The following is a 24,139-nucleotide window of genomic DNA, read 5'->3' on the forward strand; positions in this document are numbered from 1 at the left end:
AAGCTTCTTTATTATAGTGAGTTAGAATCTCTGGTGAAAGAAGTGTGCTCACTTGGGTCATTCCTAGAGGTTGGATAACTTCGATAGGCCCTCTAAAGGATTGATTGGACTGGTGGTTCATATCTAAGGATCTAAGTTTTTGATTTTCCTCAAGGGGAAAGAGCATACTCCTCTACTTTATTTCCTCACCTAAACACACAAAACACGTTAATCATTGACTTAGTGTAATCAATCTAGACTTATCCTTTCTAAAGATTTTGATCTCCTAAAAGGAAATCATCATCCCATCATAGAAGATGATTCACACTAGAGAACCACTAAGTTTTTTGTGTCCCTTGGATGCCATCTTTCAGAGGCCTCTAGTTTTCTAATTCACCCTTGGTCATGACCTCCAAGTGGTGAAGAGCATAGTCCCCTATTCCTCTGTGTTGCACCCTATGAAGTTCACAAGCCCTAATTAGACTATGTTTGGAAAGAAATAAAAACAACATTGTTTTAGTGGGTTTTAAGATTGGTCTTTAACAATCATATCTTTGATAGTGTCCTACAAATACACAGTTAGATCATGTTTGGGAAAGTTTGTGTAAAGGAGTCTTTGTCAAACATCCTGCAGACAACTATTAGGCCACAAAAAATTAGAAAAAATGAGATAAAGATGCTTCAAAGAAAATATGTTAGTGAAAAATGATAAAAACATACTAGAAAACGGCATCTTAACTATGCTATTTCAAGATTTTGCATGAATCTTGCATAGGTCCTTGCGAGCTCTTGCACTTATGCACACAAGAAAATGAGGTGTTGTGTGAGAAACCATGCAATGGGGCACTTTTTCGCATAAGTGGATAGAAACTGGCGAAACCCTCAAATCTTCACACTAAAATGAGATTTCTCATGTGAAAACTTGGAAGATTGTACATGCAAGTACGACAAAATGATGAAAATGTCAAAAAATAAGATAGATGAGGCTAGAAAATTGTTTTTCTTTGAGCCCCATGGTGGGCGCTAGAAATGTATGTGTAGATTGTGGGATTTTGAACCTCACACACACTTTAATATGGTCATTAGATGCGGAGTCATCTTGGAATAAACATGGTGTCATTTATCCAAGAGGCCCAACAATGTGATATTTTGCCTTCTAACTAGAAGGATTATGCCTATATGCTCTCAGAATGAGGAGTAGGAAACCAAACCTTTCTAGAATGAAGGATTTTATATAGAGTATGATTATGCAATTAATCTATATGAGGTGCAAGCATTAATCTAAGAAACAAAAGATACTAAGCTAAATGTATGCATCTTTAATTTAAAATGATATCAAATACTAAGCCAAGTGTAGAAGCTAGAACTTAAATGAGTAATTACTTTGACAACAATTCAATACAATTCAAATTCCACCCCCCTAAATGAGGGATTAGAAGCCTCTTATATAGAAATCCCAAAATCCATCAGTGGTCATGATTAATTGGGATGAATGGTTAAGATCAAAGAAGAGATTCAGTTAAAATGGGAATTTCCTTGTGTAGGTGAAGTTAACTATTTTAGATCTGAGTGTGATGAGTAGTTAACTGAGCTTTTCATGAGTGTGAGAACAAGTTAACTAAATTAATTCCAATTCAAGAGATTGTTCACTTAGAGTTTCCATTTTGGAATTGAAGAGAAGATTTTGAAAAAAGATTATTCAATTTAATAAGGTGAGATATGACCTCATTAAGTGCATATTTCAATTAATTGAATAATCACATTTAATTAATTAAAATAACCACATTATTAAATTAAATAAATTTAATTCTTAGTACATTAGCCTTAAGATATAATTTAATTTCATTAAAGTATAAGTACTTTTTATTTAAATTAAATCTAATCAATAGGTTTAATGTAGCTAATCTAAGTCAATACTTTAGGAATTAAATGAGTAATATGATTAATGCAAATTAGGGTTTATGGCATTTGACAATTAAGTCAAGTAGCGAAAATCAGAATAAGAATTGCCTATTAAAATAGGACTTTAGGGTTGATCAAAATAGACCAAAATTGGTTGTCATGGTGATGAACCAATTTTGGGGTATTACAACTATAAATGTCATGAAAACATGATTTATATTGATTCTGTTCCATATTAACACTTTTGGAGAATTTGACCAAGGTTGACCACTTGGTCTTGATTGCTACAAGTGACCAATTGACATCAAGCTCTTATGAATTGACTAGATACAATAGGCCATCACAACCTTATTACATCTTCAAGGAACATTCTTAAAGAATAACCAATTAATAGGCCCATTGGACCCATAAGTTCTTCCACACCATGTACTTGGGGAAAGGCGAATCTCAAGTCTCTCTTGAGACAAGTTCTTCAATAGAGGTTCCATGTTTCTTGGTGTCATTCTTAGTCATCTAGGTGACATCCTTTTCCCACAAACCTTTTCATTTGGTAAGGTATTCCTTATAGGTTTTATTCCTAGTTCTCTTCACCATCGTATTCACGAGACATTCAAGCTTCATGGGTTATCTAGGGGGTAACTCCTTGAACCAATCTTCATCTTCAATTTTTGCTACAACTCTATGATTACTTGCAACCATGATTATTTTGAAAGGATACAAATTGGATACTTTAAAATTAGAGATATGATTTCTCCAGGAGGTAGCTTAGTCTTATAGGCATTTTGTCCAAATTTGTGGGCCATCTTACAAGATCCCATCTTCTTCACGATGAGTTTTGTATATTCTCCTTTTGAAATCATCTCTTTCCTTATATGTTCCAACACATGGAGACACCTTAAAATGGACATTATTGCAAGCTCACATTTAACAACTAGTTATTCTTCTTAATTTTTGGCTTTTCATGCATGCACGCACACACGCATGCATGAACACACGCATGCACACATGCACGCACGCACACACGCGCGCACACACACACACACATACACATTTACAAAATATTTTATTCATGTTGTCCTATTCATAGTGTAAACACCAAATAAAAAAGAATGAGGAAGAAAACCCTTGGTTTAGGTAGGGACACAAGTGTCTTGTTAACTATGTTGAATACATATGCCCCTAGTTTAAGAAGGGAATTTAGAAATGCATAACAAATTTCCTTAAATGTATATTTTAGATGCATATAGTCTTCATTTTGATCAATAACTTAACAATATGTTGAATCATATTAAATACATTCAACCCTTTTTTAAAATGAGGACTTTGAGAAGGCATAGCTTCACTTACAAATATAATTAAATTTCATCACACTTGATTGATGTCCTTGTAAGATTATTGTTTTACTAATAATTCTTTATGTCCTCCTACATAAGTCATCATTTGGCTTAGACCCTTGTTAGATATCATTTTTCATAATAACATATCTAGAAATTAGATAGTGTTGTATGATGTTTATAGCCTTGTCAATGAATAATAGGGGAGCAACAAGACAAATATTATTCCTATATTAATTAATGTTTCTTTAATCATTAATTTTATCACCTTTATTCTCATAAAATATAATCTTTTCATCACCTAATCATCTTCTTAATGCCAATAAAATAATTAATGTTATTTAATTTTTGAACTTTAATTTCTCTTTTTATCAATAAAAGGTCCAAGCCATATAATTTTATTAACAATCAACCAATTACAACCCAACTCACTAAGGGCACTAGCATAAAAGAGTTGGGTAGAGACTGTTAGAGTAAAGCATTAATTTAATTTAATATATTAGATTACCTTTACCCCCTTCTTAAGATTTTCATTTATGCAATTGCATTTCCATTTAATAATTAAATAGTAATTATTAAATGTCATTTACCTCTTACAGTTTCCCTTTTAGGTTTTATGATATCCTTCTATAAGGATTGATCAATTGTAAATTTTATTCATTCTTTTAGTCTAATAATATAGTTTTTCATATTCTCAGAGTAAAACCCTTGCCTTCTATGACAAGTTCTTGCATGCAAGTGTTCTTCATGTTTTGTGGATTTGTATTTCTCAAATCCTTTATCGTATAAGAGCATGGCCTATTGTAGCTTGTTCTTATTTCGAGAAAAGAAGAAATAGGATTGGACATAACATATCTGACTATTTTTTGGGTATTTTTTCTGAAACTAGTGGGTCCCTAATTTTCAAAGCACTTTGAGGCCAAAAAGTCCTCATGGTTGGATTTAGAAGATGCCAAAACCCTTATTTTTATATAAAATTTGTCAATTTTGGACAAAGTTGACTAGGGAGGCAAATGTTTTTTGCATACTAGGGTCATATGATCTTTGGCATGTATAACAAGGCACATGTGTGATTTTTAAACATAAATAAATAAATAAAATGATAATTTTCAACCACGTGGCAGTTAAACCCATTGCGATAGTTTACTAACTACATGATTGTGGTTCTCCTAACCACAGTGGAACCGCTTTCAGTTAAAGCCATGCAACTTCTCGAGTAGTGGCACAATTATTCTTGTTGCTTGTGCCTAGTTGATCCACCTCCACTCACTCTTCCACTGTGCCACCATCGTTAGCAATTGAGCCACTATGCCATCGTCCATTGACCACATCTACCTGGCCTACAATCCTATCAATGAACATGGGCTATTTTTCTTAGCCCTTTTTCCATTTTTGTGGGGGTTTGGAATTTTTTCTTTGCTACATTGAGGTCCTATTAGTTTTTTGGCTTTAACTTGAGCATACAGAGGTATTTGTTGGATCCAAAAAAGCATCAGAAAGATGATTCTGAGAGGGACATGATGGTGAAGATATTTTTTAATTTTTTTTCTAGTTTGGTACCTATTTTGTTTTCTCAAACTCAAATGATGCTTTTTATCTTCTAGGGGGTGTAACTTGCTTGTTTTAGCTTCATTTTTTGATTTGAAAGAAGTGCTAGAAAGATCTTAAGAACTTTCAAGATTCTCTATCATTTTACTAGTATTTTTTACCAAGTATTTGTGATACTCAATTGAAGCATTTTTCTCTATTCTTGTATGCACATTCCTTTTGCAAGTTGGGGTTGAAGTTTTTGCATTGTGGGGGTTCTTTTTCATTATTTTCAATTACAATATTAGTATATCAAAAAATTTTCTTAAAATAATGACTGATACCTCTTATTGTCTAGTACTTCTAAACCCACATAATTATCACAAATAGAAATCTGCTATGCAACAACCTCTATTCAAAGGGTTTGTGATCTTGTTTAGATACAATGTGACCAATATTTCAAAGTCAATATCAAACTCTATAACACATGAATAAGATGGATGAAGCCATGTGTCTAATTTATTTGAGTGTTTTAGACAACTTACAGTTTTATCTTGATGAGCGTTCCACTCCTCAAGAAATGTAGGATAAGTTCAAGGACTTGTTTGGTACCATCAAAGAGCTCAAAGCACTTTAGATTGAGGCAAAGCTTACCTCACTTGTACCCAATGTTTTTCCCTCTATTGAGGACTTTCTCATGAGGTTAAAATAAGACAAATTTTTTTTATAAGGAATTGAGAAAGAGAAGATAGATGAGGAATGCATCTATCTGATTCTATTAAAATTTTGAGGAAACTTTCAAATTTACTCTTCTACCTTCCATTCCACTATGGATGCTTTGGGTCCCATATTTACATGCCCATTTTTAAGGCTTTTTGTGATCAGATGACTAGAAATTATTCCAAGCTTACATAGTTAGATACTATCTCAGGTTCAAAGATACATGCATTGGTTGCTTAGCCATCTACAAGGAACATGGGCTTCAACAGGCAGTGAGAGTTCCTCCAAGTCTACTCCTAAATCAGATGCTTGGAAATCCACTTCAAAGGGTAAATATTCTAAGTCTAGTGAGTCTTCCTCCAAGACTAAGAAGTATATCAGTAATCCTTGTAGTTTTTGTGGCAAGGAAGGACATCTAGTTTCCAAGTGTTGGAAATATCTTGAGCCTTTAGAGGAGGCAATGCAAAAAAATAGTATTGCTTCTTCTAAGTCACCACCTCCTCCTTTAGGGAAAGGACATGCTCTTTCTACATGAGCTTTAACTTCTACAACTTCTTGGATTCTTAATTTAGGTGCTTTCCACCATATGAAACACTTACCTAAATTTGTTAGAGTGTTACTACACAACTTGCATTTGGTGACTCGACACAACTTTCAATTTTAGGTTCAAGAACTATCTCTGTAGAGGGTGGTTCACTACATGATGTTCTCTTCATTTTCATCATTCTATGAACCTATTTTTTTGTCTTTTGGACTTGTCATTCTAGCTCTGGTAAGATAGTTGAGTTCTCACCACATGATGTGGTTATTCAAGATCTTCATGATCCTCACTTGGTTGTTGCTATTGGGAGTGTTGATCTTCGAAATCACTTATATCATTTTGATGGATTTGAGAGCTCCAAGTCTATAGGTGTTTCTCTTATTTTTCATGCAGACATAGTGAGAAATATTTGGCATGAGCATTTTGGCCATGTCAACTACAAATATCTATAATAGATGAGTAGATAGGAGCTAGTGATTGGGCTACCTTAGATCTATTGTATTGATGATGTTTGTAAAGGTTATACACTTGGAAAAAATCATAGAGATCCATTTCTAGTATGTAGATCCACACATGCTAAGGCACCATTGGAGTTGATACAAAGTGATCTTATGTCATTCCTCACTCCATCTTTTTAAGGTGCTCAATATGTGCTTACCTTCATAGATGTCTTGTCTAGATGCACATGGATGTACTTTTTGAAGTACAAGTCTGAGGTCTTTGATTCATTTTGAATGTTTAAGACATTTGTGGAGAAGTAGTCTGGTCTTTCTATTAGGCTTATTTGCACTAATAATGGTAGGGAATATGTACCTCATTCTTGTATCAAGCATGGTTTGCAACATCAATTCATAGTTCCCCATACTGTTAGGGTTTGATAGATATGAAACAATATAGGAATAACTAGTTATATACAAAAGAAATAAAAGAAAACACAAAGAACACATATAACACACATATTTAACATGGTTCACCCAAAACTTGGGCTACATCCATGAACACAACCTTCAACCTTGAATATTTACCAACCTTACAATGCATTATGCATCTCAACCGCTTATAACAACATTTTAGAGAAACCTCTAAAATTAACCATTTTAGGAATTTTATAATTTCAATTTTATGTTACTAGAAAAAGTACCACCGAAGAAGGTGCTACAACATCAACCCCCACTACATGATCAATCACCACAATATAAATAATCTCCCACTTGGATAATAATTAGGCTTCACACCAAACAATCTCCCACTTGGAGACTGAACCCAGATGACAATGTAGGACATGCAACTATCACTAGATAAAAGAATTTTTTGTGTAGTAGCTCCATGATCATTAGTCAAGAAGACCAATAAAAGCTAAGATAGAAACCATCTTATCCTTGGGACTACCTTCGTGAACATGTCTGTAGGATTTTCACTTGTTGAATCTTTTCAAGCTACAATTGGCCATCCTCCAAAATAGACCTTATAAAATGGTAGCTGAGCTATATGTGCTTTGTCCTTAATGAAAAGTAGAATTCTTTGCAAGATGAATGCAACTCTGGCTATCACTATACAATGGATGATATTCTTTATTTTGACTCAATTCCTCTACAAAAAATTGTAACCAAATCATCTCCTTGCTAGCTTCCATAACAACTACATACTCAACTTTAGTGGTTGAAAGTGCATTAACCTTGTGCAATCTAGAAATCCAATTGATTGCAGTACCCCCTATAGTGAAAAAATACCATATAGTACTCCTCCGTGTATCAATATCTCTTGCCAAATTAGAGTCAACAAATCCACTTAGAGAAAAACTGGATCCTATGAAACATAATGCCTTTGTTATAGTACCTTTCAAATATTGCAGAATTAATTTGAAAATATTCCAATTTTCCATACCCCAATTTCTCATTTACTCACTGACAACTCCCATTGCATGAGCAATATCTAGCTGTATGCATACCATTACATATATCAGACTACTAACTATTGATGAATACAAGATGTTGGACATTTTATCTACCTCTTCCTATGCCTTTGGGTGCATTTCCTTAGTCAATTTGAAATGACCAGCCAAAGGTGTACTGAGTGCTTTTGCATCCTATATTAAATCTTTTCGACACCTTCTTTATATAATCACTTTGGGATAGATTCAAGGTTCTAATTTTCTTGTCCTGTGTAATCCTCATACCAAGGATTTTCTTAGCAACACCCAAATCCTTCATAGCAAATGAACTTGTTAATTTTTGTTTAATTTCATTTATTTTTCGCATATTAGACCCAATGGAAAGCATGTCATCAACATAGAGTAATAGGATAATGTAACTCCCATTATCCAATCTCTTAAAATATACATAGTGATCAGAATGACATCTATGGTACCCTTGTTCAACCATGAAACTATCAAATTTAAAATACCATTGTTAAGGTGCCTACTTTAGGCCATACAAACTTTTCCTTAACCTGGACACCAAATTCTCCTTACCTTGACCTCATATCACTTTGATTGTTGCATGTAAATTTCTTCCTCCAAATCTCCATGGAGAAAAGCTGTCTTGACATCTAGTTGTTCAAGATGCAAGTCATCTGTAGCCATAAGACTTAGTAAAATTCTTGTTAGAATATATAGTCCACTGATATAACTGAGAAGGGGGGGGGGGGGGGTTGAATTAGTTTTCAACCTATCATAATTTTTTTTACCTTAAACAAATTTGACCATGTGAGTACTATAAACTGAAAATACAACAAGATACTCATACATAATTAACACCAGATATATTAACTAGGGAAACCTTTTATTAGAGGGAAAACCTGGGTAGGGATGGTACCCACAAGATGATGTTCTAATATAAATATTCCTTGTTTGAGGATAGACCCTTTTAGGAGTTTTTTTCAACATTTAGTATATATGAGTCCCTGTTAGGAGACTTTGATTCTCTATTAGGAGATTCCAACCTTGTTAGGAGTTGTGGTAGACAACTGGACCCACTGTCCAAACAAGTTCAAGTTTAAGATCAAAGAACCCATTGTCCAAATGGTCTATGTATTATTCCTTACAAAATAATAGAACTAAAATGTACTTCTTCCTCTGCCTCTATCCTGTTAACTAGACTTCTGCTCCTTCAAATCTTATAACTAGATCTCATACTACACATCCAATGATCCCTTAGATCACTTACATGCATTATACTCCTTCTTGTACTGTGCACTAATACTTTGCATTCTACTTGGTCCTCTAAAGAAAGACTCACTAAAAATAAGGAAAATAAATTTCTTTTATACTGCATCTTCATAATAATTCCTTGAGTCAGCCTTGAGGCTTTCCCAATTAATTAAAATAAGATAATTAATTAATTCATAATTACAATAACATTATCAGCTCACAGTATATACAAAACTTTACACATGTGAAACCATGTCTTGTGCACATGCTAGCATCACGACATGACTATCATCTATCATTGTGTGACTTCTGCATCTCTTCCTTACATCTTAGATGAAAGATAGTGATAGATCATCACAATTCCATTTTCCAATGCTTTTTTTTTGCGCTGCTTCTAGTAAATCAAGTGTAACTTCTGTACACGACTGAATCAAGCTTATTCCTTTAGACCACATCATTAGGAAAACCTAAGGAAAATTTTCTTTAATATGCATCATCTAAAACTTCCTCAACTTCTGTGCATACTAAGATTATTGATTACAATTCTCCCAATCTTAACAAAATTATTTCTATGTTGACATCAATGACAAATACAATCATGAATGCAACATATCAATACTCTTCAATGTTTAGGATTCTCCCCCAATGTAGTATCATCAACATTCATACATGACCTTCTCATTGAATATAACACCTCTAGTTCTGATTATTTTAAGATTTTCAAAATGTCATAAGTGATAACCATATTTATCTACTCCATATTTGATGGAGGTACATTTTAGAGATTTAACATCAAGCTTGGTTATGCTTTCTTTATCAACATGAATAAAAGCTTTACAACCAAAAGTTTTTAGAAATGAATAATTTACCTTTTTTCCAGTCCATTCTTCCTTTGGAATACTATGATCAAAAGGGGTTGAAGGTTCTTTGCTTATCAAATAAGCAATAATATTTACAACATCTACCACAAACTAAAGAGGCAGACCAACATGCAATATCATGCTCCTTGCACATTCCATGATTGTCCTATTCATTCTTTCTAACACCCCATTTTCTTTTGGGGTTCCTAGAACTATCTTCTACCTTTAGATTCCATTAATAGAAGAGTAATCTTTAAAGGATGTTCTACAATTCTCACCTCTATAATCAGATTTGAGACATTTTAACCTCTTTCTTGTCTCATTCTCAACCAAAGCTCTCCATTTCTTAAATATTTCAAAACCATCAAATTTCTATTTCAATAAATACACTCATGTTTTCTTGGTTGAATCATTTGTAAAAATAACATAATAACAAGAGCCATCAAGAGATGATACTTGAGCTGGTTCTCATACATCTGAATGTACTAGCTCTAGCTTCTCACTCATCTTTTCTTTCCCAACTCTGAGAAATTTCACTCTTTTCTTTTTTCCATTAACACAATTTTCACAAAACTCTAAATCAATATTTTTCAGTCTTTGCAATAGATTTTTAGAGTGAAATATTTTCATTCATTTCTCACTCATGTGCCCAAGCCTATGCTGCTGCATTTTTGAATCTATTCTTGCAACATCTATAGTAACTTTCTACTACAAGGAGAAAAGAAGAAACTAGGACCAAGGCACACCCAACTATCCTAGCCACCTTACAGAGTAAACACAATAGAAGAAAACAATAGAGAACAACACTAAGGAGAGAGAAGAAAACATTTTATTGATTCATCAAGTAATTAGTACACATGCCTAGCTATATGGCCTTCTAGGCTACAACCAAAACACAACTTCTAGATCCATGATCTAGATTCAAATTCACATTTTCAGATACATATGCATTCCCCTTTCAAACCCTCTCCATTCTACCTTTAACCTAAGCCTAAACACTCTATTTATAATTGCAAAAATGGCTTACAAAAGTTTCTAGAACATTACATAATAGAAAGGCCATCCTCAAAATGGTCAACACTCATCCCTAAGCAAGATCCTATCATTAAATTCATGATCAAAATTAAATATGCAAGTCAGCTCCCACTAAGAAACAAAAAATAGACAACTTGGTTAAAGAAGGAACTGAGCATCAACAATAACAGGCTCACTTGGAACACACTAGATAACTTGACACACTCAAGATAACTCGATACATATTGGAACTCAACAACAACTAGAAACTAGCACTTGAAAATAATTGGAACTTGACAATAACTAGAACTTGGTAGCAATTGGTACTTGCCAGTAACTGGAACTTGGTAGCAACTAGAAACTAGCACTTGACAATAACTGAGAACTAGCACTCAATAATAACTAAAACTCGACAACAACTAGTAGAATGAATAAAAGTGCAAAATTACAAGGAAACCTAGGATGCTCCTACATTAGACAATAAGGGTTGGAAGAAATGATTCTCGTGAACCATGCAAGTGTCACAACCTAAGCTGAATCTAACTTAGATTGAGAAATCCATGTAGCATCTTCAACTAGTCTATCCTTCCACTTCACCAAATACTCATAGTAATATTTTCCTCCTATGCTCTTACCAACTTTGTTTCAATACCTTTTCAACTTCTTCAACATACTTCTTAGGATAATCATCTGATACAATAACTTCATCATCTAACTCATGATACTTATAAATCAGCAACATTGAATATAGGAGATATATCCATGTCATCTAGTAACTCAACTTCATAAACATTACCACTATCAAACTTCTTCAATATCTTACAAGGTCCAAACTTCTTCATCTTTAGCTTACTGTATGTTCTAATAGGAAATCTTCCTTTTTTCAAATGAACCATCACCTCATCACCAACTTGGAAAACATGATTTCTTCTAGACTTATTAGTATTCTCTTTATACTTCTGATTACTTTGTTCCAACCTCATCTTTATTTCCTTATGCAAAGAATCCATAAAATTAGCAAATACTTCTCTTGCAACATTTCTCTTCTCTTTACTAGCAACATCCCTCAAATTTGATACTACACTAGGCTACATTCCTATAACAATCTCAAATTATTTCTTTGCTGTACTCCTATTCAAAAAATTATTAAATTAAAATTCAGCTTGTGCCAATACCATCTACCAATTACTTGGCTTATCTCCAACTAGACATCTCAACAAATTATTCAAGCTTCTATTCACAACATCTGTGTGTGGATGGAATGTAGAACTAAATTTCAACTTAGTACCCATCTTCTTCCACAAAGTCTTCCAAAAATAACCAACAAACTTATTGTCTCTATTAGAAATAATACTTCTTGGTAATCCATGCAATCTTACAATTTCTTTGAATAAAAGTTCAACAACATGCTCAACATCTGATGTCTTCTTACAAGGTATGAAATGAGCCATTTTAGAAAATCTATGCACAACAAAAAATATAGAATCATACCTCTTCATTGTTTTAGGAAATTTAAGAACAAAATCCATGCTGATGTCACTCCAAGATTTCTTAGGAACAATAATAGGTGTTTACAAACCAATATTCTGACTTACTCCTTTTGCAACTTGACAAACTCCGCAACTCTTCACAAATTTCTAAACATCCTTATATATTTGTGGCCAATAATACTTCTCCTTTAGCAAATTCAATGTCTTATCAATTCCAAAATGTCTGGCCAATCCATCACTATGCTTTCCTTGATGAAATTAATTCTCATATAACTTTTAGGGATACATAACTAAATTCCTTTAAAAAACATACCTTCTTGAATGAAATATTCATCATTTTTACTTATGTAATCTATTATATTTGATTCTCTACACTCTCTCCACACCTCAAAAAAATTAGGGTCAGTATCATACAACTCTTTCATTTCATTAAAACTAAGAACTTCAACATTTATTTCAGTAAAAAAGGAACGTCTTCTACTCAATGCATCAACAACTCTATTAGTAACTCTACTCTTATGCTTGATAAGAAATGTAAAACTCTGTAAGTATTGAACCCACTTCATATGTCTTTGATTCAATTTGTGTTGACTTCCCAAGTACTGTAAAGTTTTATGATCAATATACAACACAAACTCCTTAGGAATCAAATAATGTCTCTACTTCTTCAATGCTTGAACAATAGCATAGAACTCTTGATCATTAATAGAATACTTCCTTTTAGCATCATTCAACTTCTAACTAAAGAAAGCAACAAGTTTATCTTCTCGACTCAATATAGCTCCTATTGCACTACCACTAGCATCACATTCAACTTGAAATACCTTATTCAAATCAGGTAAAGCGAATACAAGAAACTCAACAACCTTTTGTTTGAAAGTCTCAAAACTGTTATTGACTCCATGTGTCCACTTGAATTCCTTTTTACCTCCTCTCATTGTCTTAGTCATAGCATTACAAACACATTATTTATAAACTTTCTATAAAACTAGCCAAACCATGAAATGATCTTACCTCACCTACATTCTTAGGTTTAGAACATTACAATTTTTTTTAACCTTCTCATGATCCATCTTCAAACCATTAGCTAAAATCAAAAATCCCAAATATAAAATCTCTTCTTGCATAAAAGAACACTTTTTCAGATTAATCATCAACTTCTCCTCTTTCAATCTTTGCAATACTTATGTAACATGCTCAAGATGTTCTTCCTTAGTCTTACTAAATATTAGACTATCATCCAAATAAACAATCACTAAATTACCCAAAAATAATTTTAAAACTTCATTCATCAAACTCATGAAAGTTCTAGATGCATTAGTCAAACCAAAAGGCATAACCAACCATTCATACAAACCATCTTTTATCTTGAAAGCAGTCTTCCATTCATCACCTTCTTTGATTCTGATATGATGATAACCACTCTTCAAATCAATCTTTGTAAAATACTTTGCTCCACTCAAATGATCCATTATGTCATCCATCCTCAATGTAGGAAACCTATATTTTACTATGATCTTATTAAAAGCTCTGGAATCAATACACATTCTCCATTCTCCATTCTTCTTAGGTGCTAATACAACAAGTACAACACATGGAATCAAACTTTCTCTAATAAAACCTTTTTGCAACAACTCATACACTTGTCTATTAAGTTTTTCATTCTTTGTAGGTGTCAATCTATATGGTTCTTTATTCCGAAAACTAGCTTTAGGAATAAGATCTATACAATGACTCATACTCCTTACTGGTAGTAAACCATCAAGAATATCTTCTATAAAAATATCCTTGTATTCATTCAACAAATTTTTGATTTCTACTGGTACTCAGCTTTTATCAGCTTCTACTATCACTCAGTTATTACTACCAAAACTCAGTCCTCTAAGAATTATAGCAAAACAAACTTGGTTCCTTTTCATTTTCTTTTCAAATTATTTCCCATTGACCATGCAAATTTTCACAATAGTACAATTAACCTCATCTATACTTTCAATCAAAGGCAACAATATTTTCTTTTTTCCATTCACCCAAAGAGTATATTAATTCAATCTTCCATCATGTATAACATATCTATCATATTGCTAAGGTATACCCAATAAAATATTGTAACAATCCATAGGCATAATATCACATAGAACTTCATCAAAGTAATGTCCAATCTTGAACTTCATAATACATTGTTCACTTACCAATACCTTGTGCTCATCCTTGATCCATGAAATATGATAAGGTTTTGATGTAGGAGCATCTTGCATGGGAAAATTAAATTATTAGAAAAAAAAAGAAAGAGGAAAAAAAGAAAAAAAGAAAAATGTGGAGGAGAGAGAAAGTGACGAAAATGGAAGGAAAATAATAAAAAATAGAAAAATAGAAAAAAAGGAGAAAAGAGGAATTTCTATTTTCAAGGTGCATGGGTGGCATAAATAGAAAATAATAAAAATAGTTGTCATTCCATTAATCGAGGTGTGTAGGTGGCATCTTAGAAGTTTGTGGAAAGATCCTTAAATGATGTATTTAATATTTGTTGGGTGCTTAGTTGTATTTGGGTGGGAATTTAATATTTATTTAAAAGTAGTTGTATTTACCTTTTATCCCACATTGGTTGTGTTTGTAATGTCTTGGGTTAGAAGTGCCTATTTAAGCAAGGCTTATTATCATTTGTAATCAAGTTGGAGAAATAGAAGCTTTTCAAGTGTAAGCTCTTGTAGTGAAGCTCTTCTAATGTAATCTCTTGTAAGGAATTTCGAGAAATAGTTCTTGTGTTGTAAGCTCTTCAAATGTAATCTCTTCTAATGGATTTCAAGTATTAATGGATGCTTTATGAAGCATTTTTGTCATCTCTCTATCTCCATCTTGTTGCATTTTTTTGGTTGTGAGTTGGTACGGGTGGTGTGGCCCGTCATCAGTGGTATTAGAGCAGGAGTTCCTGAGCGTGCAGACAGATCACCGAAAGTGAGGCAGTTTGCACCAGGACCTTGAGTTGGGTGAAGTTTGTGAAGAAGTTCTTGATTGTGTAGACAGAGCGCTGACTGTGAGGCAGTTTGCACGAGGCTCTTGTTTTGGACTAGATTTTTCTTTTGAAGACTTGATTATGGAGAAGAGAAAGAAGAAGATGACTTTTGTGATTGGATGGATTCTAAGGATTCCTCTACTAGAGAAATTTAGAGAAAGAAATCAACAATCATTGCTAGTTGATTTGCAGAAGCAAGTGAATGAATTAGAAGCTGAGTTGCGGAAATGAAGAGCATGTCACCAAAAAAGAGATGTTGATAATTCCTTGGATGTGGAAAAGGAAGATGATCCAGTGGAAGAGCAAGCAGATGAAGAGAAAATTATTTGCGAACCAGAAGTTGAAGAAGATGAAAGAGAAGAGGAAGAGGATGAAGATAACTAGATTTGAATGCCAAAAGTAGATGAAGGTGATTGGAAGACTAAAAAAATGGAGGAAGAATATAGTGCCTTAGTTGGAGATCAAGCAAGTGGAGTAGTTACGTGCATTGTTGACGACATAAAAGAGGCAAGCGAAGATGAAGATGTCAAACAGGTAAATTCTTATGAATCATGGGATGTTGTCTTTGATATGAGTTTAAAAGATACTAATGATGGTTTGCATGAGGATCTTGTTCGTGATGTATGGTATGCAAAGGAAGATTGGTATGGTGTTGCCGGATTTATTACAGGTGTGATTAATTCAACAAGATTGGATGAGGATGAGATTTATACTTGGATAGAGTTCATTGCAAAGGAGAAATTTCAGCATCGGATACTTGTTCTAGCTATGTGTTGGAGGAAGAGGAAAAAATATGTCAACAGTGGCTACTTCATTTTGTGAATCCATATTCACAAAATTTTTCCTACCATGGGAGTCGGATGCAGGAGCATCATGCATCAGTAAAAAAAAATGTGGAAGATTTGCATGTTGGTTTTCTTGTCCCTATTGAGGTGGAAGCTTGTGGTGAAGATAAAGATGGTTCTATATCTCTCTTTTGACATCAAAGTGTGGGACATACTTTTCTATCTACCAAGGGAATCTAATGCAGGAGCATCTTGCATGAGAAAATTAAATTATTAGAAAAAAAAAAGAAAGAGAAAAAAAAAGGAAAAAAAAAAAAATTGTGGAGGAGAGAGAAAGTGACGAAAATGAAAGGAAAATAATAAAAAATAGAAAAATAGGAAAAAAGGAGAAAAGAGGAATTTATATTTTCAAGGTGCATGGATGGCATAAATAGAAAATAACAAAAATAGTTATCATTCCATTAATCGAGGTGTGTAGGTGGCATCTTAGAAGTTTGTGGAAAGATCCTTAAATGATGTATTTAATATTTGTTGGGTGCTTAGTTGTATTTGGGTGGGAATTTAATATTTATTTAAAAGTAGTTGTATTTACCTTTTATCCCACATTGGTTGTGTTTGTAATGTCTTGGGTTAGAAGTGCCTATTTAAGCAAGGCTTATTATCATTTGTAATCAAGTTGGAGAAATAGAAGCTTTTCAAGTGTAAGCTCTTGTAGTGAAGCTCTTCTAATGTAATCTCTTGTAAGGAAGTTCGAGAAATAGAAGTTCTTGCGTTGTAAGCTCTTCAAATGTAATCTCTTCTAATGGATTTCAAGTATTAATGGATGCTTTATGAAGCATTTTTGTCATCTCTCTATCTCCATCTTGTTGCATTTTTTTGGTTGGGAGTTGGTACGGGTGGTGTGGCCTGTCATTAGGTTTAGGATGCTTCAGCCTTTGCAATTACAACTTTGTAACCAACTCTTTTGATGCCAAATTTGTAGAACTTCCACTATTAATGATCACTTTACAACATTTTCTAGCCATCTTACATTTTCTTTTGGAAATGCTTTTGCTTAAACAGATACGGTTCTCCTCACCATCAAATTTTCTCTAGCCTTAGGTCCACTTGGTGAACCCTTGGTGAACATTGCTATTAACTTGCCCACTTTAAGAAGATCTACATTCAAAGGATCTATGCCCTTCTTTACCACATTTGAAATAATTACCATGAAATCCACCTCTAGAATAGGAATTACCTCTTCCTTAGTAAGGACTAGTACCTCGTTATAAGAATCACCACCTTTCCACTTGGTCTTGTCCTTGTTATCATTCTTGCATTCAAATTTTCCCTTATCTTACACAAAATTGTCAGATCTACCACCTTCTCCATAAGATCTACCTCGGTCTCTTTAGAATCTACCACCTTCTCCATAAGATCTACCTCTGTCTCTTTAGAATCTACCACCTCTACCTCTTTTTCTTTGTTCATGCTTCTTTGTCAAAATCTCCTCAACTTTCAAGGCATATTGGTATGCTTCCTCCACACTTTCCAATTTCACAAAACTTATTTCATCTTGAATTTTAGATCTCAATCCATTTATGTACCTTGCAATTTTCTTAACATCATCATTCACATGTCTAGATCTAATGTCTAATCTATAGAATTCCTTAGTATACTCCTTCATAGTCATATCTCTTTGTCTTAAATTTTGTATCTTTCTCAATAGGATAACTTGGTAATTAACATGAAGGAATTTGTTCTTTACCTTGTTCACCATCTTCACCCAAGTTTTGATCTTCTCCTTTCCTCTCCTTTATCTATCAGTTTGCAAATGCTCCCACCATAGTGAGGCATGTCCTTTCAACCTTGTAAATTCAATTCTCACCTTCCTATTATCAGCAGTGTTTTCATACTTAAATAACTTCTCCATTTTAGAGATCCAATCCAACAAAACATTGCTATCCAGCTTTCCATCAAATGGAACAACTTCTATAGTAGGTTTTGAATTTTCCCTGGACAACACTCTCAACAACCTTGCTTCATCCTCTTCTTTAGGTTCTGGTTTAGGGTTTGGTGCTATTGCTTCATCATCACTTACATCATCAAGATGTGCTTCTCTCCTCTGGGTGGTCTCTACAACATTTAATTTGAATACAATTTGTCTTAATGCATCCAATATTGCATTATCAGAATTTCCTCTACCTCAAACCATCTTTACAAATTAGGGTCCTACAAGATTGTAACCCTCTACAAGTCATAGGCCAAATCCTTAGATTTGCTATCCCACAACCAAATTCTCTTAGTGTTCTACACAATCCAATCTCCACAAGAATGAATCCTCTGGTCTGATATCACTTGATGCAAGGAGGAAAAAAAGAAACTAGGGCCAAGGAGCACCCAACTATCCCAACCACCTTGTAAAGTAAACACAATAGAAGCAAACAACAAAGAACAACACCAAGGAGAGAGAGAAAAATATTTTATTGATTTATCAAGTAATCAGTATACGTGCCTAGTTGTATGGCCTTCTGAGTTATGACCAAAATACAACTTCTAGATCCATGATCTAACTTCAAATTCATATTTCTATATGCATATGCATTCCCCTTTCAAACCCTCTCCATTATGCCTTTAACCTAAGCCTAAGCACTCTATTTATACTTGCCAAAATGACTTAAAAAACTTTCTAGAAAATTACATAATAGAAAGGCCAACATTATAAGATCCTATCATTAAATTCAAAATCAAAATTAAATACACAAGTCGGCTCCCACTAAGAACTAAAACATAGATAATTCAACTAATGAAGGAACTGAGCATTAGCAATAACAGGCTCACTCGGCACACACTAGATAACTTAACATACACTAGATAACTCGACACACACTAGAATTCAATAGCAATTGGAAACTAGTACTCGACAATAATTGAAACTTGACAATAACTGGAACTCAACAATAACTAGCACTCGATAGTAATTGGAAGTCAACAAAAACTAAAAATTGGTACTTAATAATAACTAGAACTCAAGAGCAACTAGTAGAATGAACAAAAGTGTAGGATTACAAGGAAACCTAGGATCCTCTTGCATCACTTTCCTTGCATTAACATTATCAATACCAACTAAGCTAGAATAAGTGTTACCAGTACATAGATATAATGTGCCTACCTTTGAACCTTTAGTAACCTTCTAGATATTGTCTAAAACAATGACTATGCATCCTTCACTACCCAGTTGTCCAGCAAAAATCAAATTTCTTCTTAAATTTGGGACATGCCTTACCTCCTCTAGTATCTATTTATTTCCATTTGGAAAATTGATCTTTATTTTTCCTTTCCCAACAATAGGATATGACTCATAATTACCCAGATATACCTATCCAAAATCACCTTGGACATAATCTTGAAAATATTTTCTATTGGGTGTAGCATGGAATGGAGCCCTAGAATCTAATACCCAGGAATCATTAACATTATCCAAAACATAATATTAAAGCATCTTGTAAAGTATTACTTGAAACATTAGCTTCCTTGTTATCATCTTCATTTTCATCTCCTTGTTTGTTTTTCTGAGACCAACAATCTTTCTTCAGGCGACCAGGCTTTCCATAGCACCAACAATCTTCCTTTCCTTTAGATTGAGAACACCCTTTCCTTGACTTCTCTCATGACTTGTCATGTGAAAGCCCTTTTCCTTTTTCCTTTGTTCTTCCTCTATTCTCCATAATTAAAAAATAACCTAATGAGGTTAAAGTTTCACTTGTTCTTTTCCTTTGCATTTCCTCGCTTAGGATAACACCAAAAACTTCATCAAATTTCAAAGTATTTGAACTAGAGACAAAGTTACTTATAGCCATAACCAAGCTATTCCATCTTTCTAGAAAAGAACATAAGATAACGAGACCCTAACCTCTTCATCGAATGATGAAAACTGACTGGTAACTATGTTATATTCATTTAAACGGTTCACTATAGATCATCCCTCACCCATTTTCATATTAAAAAAATGCTTCCTAAGAAATACCTTATTCAAAGCCAAGGGTTTCTCATATAATGTATTCAATGTCTCCATTATCTCTACTATCATTTTTTCCTTTGATATGTTGAATGTTATAGACAATGCAAGGCACATTCAAATGGATCCTAGTACCTTCCTATCCAAGATCTCCCAATCTTCATCTATGATGGTTCCCTATTTATTCATTTTTCCTTCTAATGAATTCTATAGATCCTTTTGATACAGGTAATCTTCCATCTGTATTTTCCATAATTGAAAATTTTGGCCATTGAATTTTTCAATCTTGAATCTAGAATCCTCTATTGCTCCCACTCAAATCTAAAAGTCCTATTAATCTACAACAACAAACCTTTTTCTGATACAAATTGTTAGGGTTTGATAGATTTGAAAAAATATAAGAATAAATAGTTATATGCAAAAAAAATAGAAGAAAACACAAAGATTTAATGTGGTTCACCTAGAACCTGGGCTATGCCTACCTTCATAGCCTCTAATATTTCTATTATCTAGCAAAACTATTTACCAACTTTACAATGCATTATGCATCTTAGCCACTTATAAATTTTTTTTTGGGCAACCTCTAAATTGACCATTTTAGGGTTATTACAATTTCAATTTTATGTTACTATAAAAAGAACTACCAGAGAAGGCACTACAATATCAACTCCCACTACATGATCAATCACCTCAATATCAACACATACCACTCAACATAATGTGGTTGGAGAGAGAAAGAATAGGACATTATAGGAGATGGCTGATTGATGATACAATCTCAAGCTATGAGTTCTTCATTTTGTTCTGAGGGTATCAATTGTGCCAAAAATATTCAAAATTGGATGCCTCATAAGGAATTGCAATATTTGACTCATGAGGAGGCTTGGACTCATGTCAAGTTTGATGTTTCTATATTCTGCATTTTTGGTAGTGAGGCTTGGGAATTGACTACTCATCTTTTTTGGCTACTATGAGGATGTGAAGGCATACAAGTTGTTTAATCTTGATTCTAGAGATATCCTGTTTCAGTGAGATGTCTAGTTTGATGAGCATTATCCCTAGATGGAGCTTCCATCACCAAATTCTCCCTCACTATCCAATACTTCCTCTACTCCTCCATAGGATTATGCATTCTCTATGATACTATGAGATCTTGATATTGATCCCCTTTCACCACCTCCACCAATTTTTTAGTGAGTACCCAAGTAGTCTAATGATACTATTGATGCAACATGACTTATGGTAGGTGATCCTTTAGATTCTCATTGTACTCATGTTCAAACTTCTGGTACTAGACTATTGAATCATGCCATTTTAGATGATCCATAGAGTTTTTCATAAGTGATAGGACACTTAGAGTGGGATAGGTCTATGGATGAGAAGTACTCTTCTTTGATGAATAAGCACCCATGGGATCTTTGTCCTCTTTCAAAAGGAAGAAATTTGGTTCATAATTGGTGGGTGTACCATACCAAGTATGTTGCAGATGGTTCTATTGATAGGTACAAGACATATCTTGTTGCAAATGGATTTTCATAGGTTAAGGGTATTGATTACTCCAAGACCTTTTCTCCTATTGCCAAGATGAACTCTATTCACCTTGTACTCTCTCTTGTAGCTTCACAGGGATGGACATTTTTTAGATGGACATGAAGAGTGCTTTTTTGCATAGAGACCTACATGAGGAGATCTATATGGAGTAACCTCATGGTTTTTTGTAGGAATATTATTTAGTATGAAAGCTTTAGATGTATTCATATGGTCTTAAACAAGCCCCTTGAGCTTGGTATGAGAAGATGGATTCATTCTTTCTTGCTTCATAGTTCACTTGGTGTCATTCTGATCCTATAGTTTAGATTCAATATTATGGGGCTGATTTACTAATACTTGTGCTTTATGTAGATGATCTCATCATTATAGGTAGCTTATCCTCCATGATATAGAGTGTTCAGTGAGCTTTGAGAGAGTAGTTTGAGATGATAGACCTTGGACTTCTACACTATTTTTGGGCCTACAGGTTGTTTAGTCTTCATATGGGATAGCCATACTCTAGAGGAAGTATGCTTTTGATATGCTTTAGATACTCAACATGCTTGATTACAAGCCTTCTTCCACACCTTTTTAGTTGGGTGTAGTTTTATCTACCACTTGCACTACTCCTACAGTGGATTCCACTTTATATAGACAACTTGTGGGTAGTTTTTTGTACCTAACACACATGTCCTAATCTTTCCTTTGTAGTTGGACTTGTCTCTAGATTATCACACAATTCATGTGAGAGTCACTAACAAGCTTCTAGACATATTTTGAGGTACATTTAGGGTACTACATGTTATGACATTTACTAAACATAAGGGGATACTCACATTATTGGTTACATAGAGTGAGATTGGGCTGGTAATATTGATGATCACAAGTCTACTTCTAGATTTTTTTCTATCTTAGTTTTGGTCCTATCCCATGGTCATGCAAGAAGCAACATGCTCACACATTATCATCTACATAGGTAGAGTATAGGGAAACTGTGCTAGCTAGTTAGAAGGTTTTGTGGCTTCAACAGTTGATGATAGAGTTTGGATTTCCTCTTGATAGTCCCACATTTCTTTGGTGTGACAATTAGAGTGCTATACACATTTCTCACAACCTAGTTGAGGATCAGAGGACCAAGCACATTGAGCTTCATAGGCACTTCACCAGGCATCTAATTCAAGATAGCTCTTTGAGCTTGGAGTACATTCACATTGCTTGGCAGGTTTTTGACATCTTCACTAAACCTTTTGCATCCTCATGATATCTTCAGCTACATTCTATGCTTGGGGTGAAGGAAGCTGTCCTTGAGGGGTCTCAATGATGATTCCTTCCTTCCTTCTTTCTTTTCTTGCTATATCTTTTTGGAGTAGGGTATCTCACACAATTTTCCCTATTTCTCCATTTCATAGAGATTCGGTTGTGATTGGGTACCTCATCAGGCCTAGTTTTTGGGATCCATGTTTTCTTTTAGCACTGTAGTTTCCTTTCTCTTTCATTCATTGTTTGTAGGTGATTTTTTGTTCATCTTAAGGGGGGTTTTAGAATAAAGCATCAACTAAGGATTCCTATATATAGTTGAGAGGTAATGGTAGGGGGTTACTAGACAATTTTTTTTGTTTTGTTTTTGTTTTGGAAGGTTAGAATCAACTAAGAGATCTCTTTTGTCTATCTGTCCACCTACACTGATGGGATCAATCACTACCCTATAGATAGTAGGAAGCTATGTTAGGTTTTAAAGATATTTAGTTAAGTGAATCCCAACCAAGAAGATATACATGTATGTATATACACACACACACACAAACACATACATACATACATACATACATACATACATACATACATACATACATACATACATACATACATACATACATACATACATATATATATATATATATATATATATATATATATGTTGATGAAAATCATTAAATTTTATATTTGAATTGATGTTAAACAAATGTTATACTCTAACTGAGCATTGAAAGTTGGAACTAAGTTCAGAAGATTATAATATTCATCAAGCATCAATTTAGAAGAAGCCAAGTTTAGGAATTCCTATGTAAAATAAGTTAGGTTAGTTATTGAGGAACTTAGTGGTAACTGAGTGACCAATTTTTAGCTAACCTATAATAGATTAGTTTTATTTATTAGTTGGTTTATGAAAGACAACTCAGTGGATGTTATTTTTTTGTTTGTAAGGGTATTCAAGCTAACTTGAAATTGGATTTCATATATATGAAAGGTCAAGACATGGATTGAATAGTGTGTAAGAGATGAAGAAGATAAGATGCAAAAA

The sequence above is a fragment of the Cupressus sempervirens genome, chromosome 3 (assembly GCF_028749045.1).
Source record: "Cupressus sempervirens isolate cs-2001-9-10 chromosome 3, ASM2874904v1, whole genome shotgun sequence".
NCBI lineage: Eukaryota > Viridiplantae > Streptophyta > Pinopsida > Cupressales > Cupressaceae > Cupressus > Cupressus sempervirens.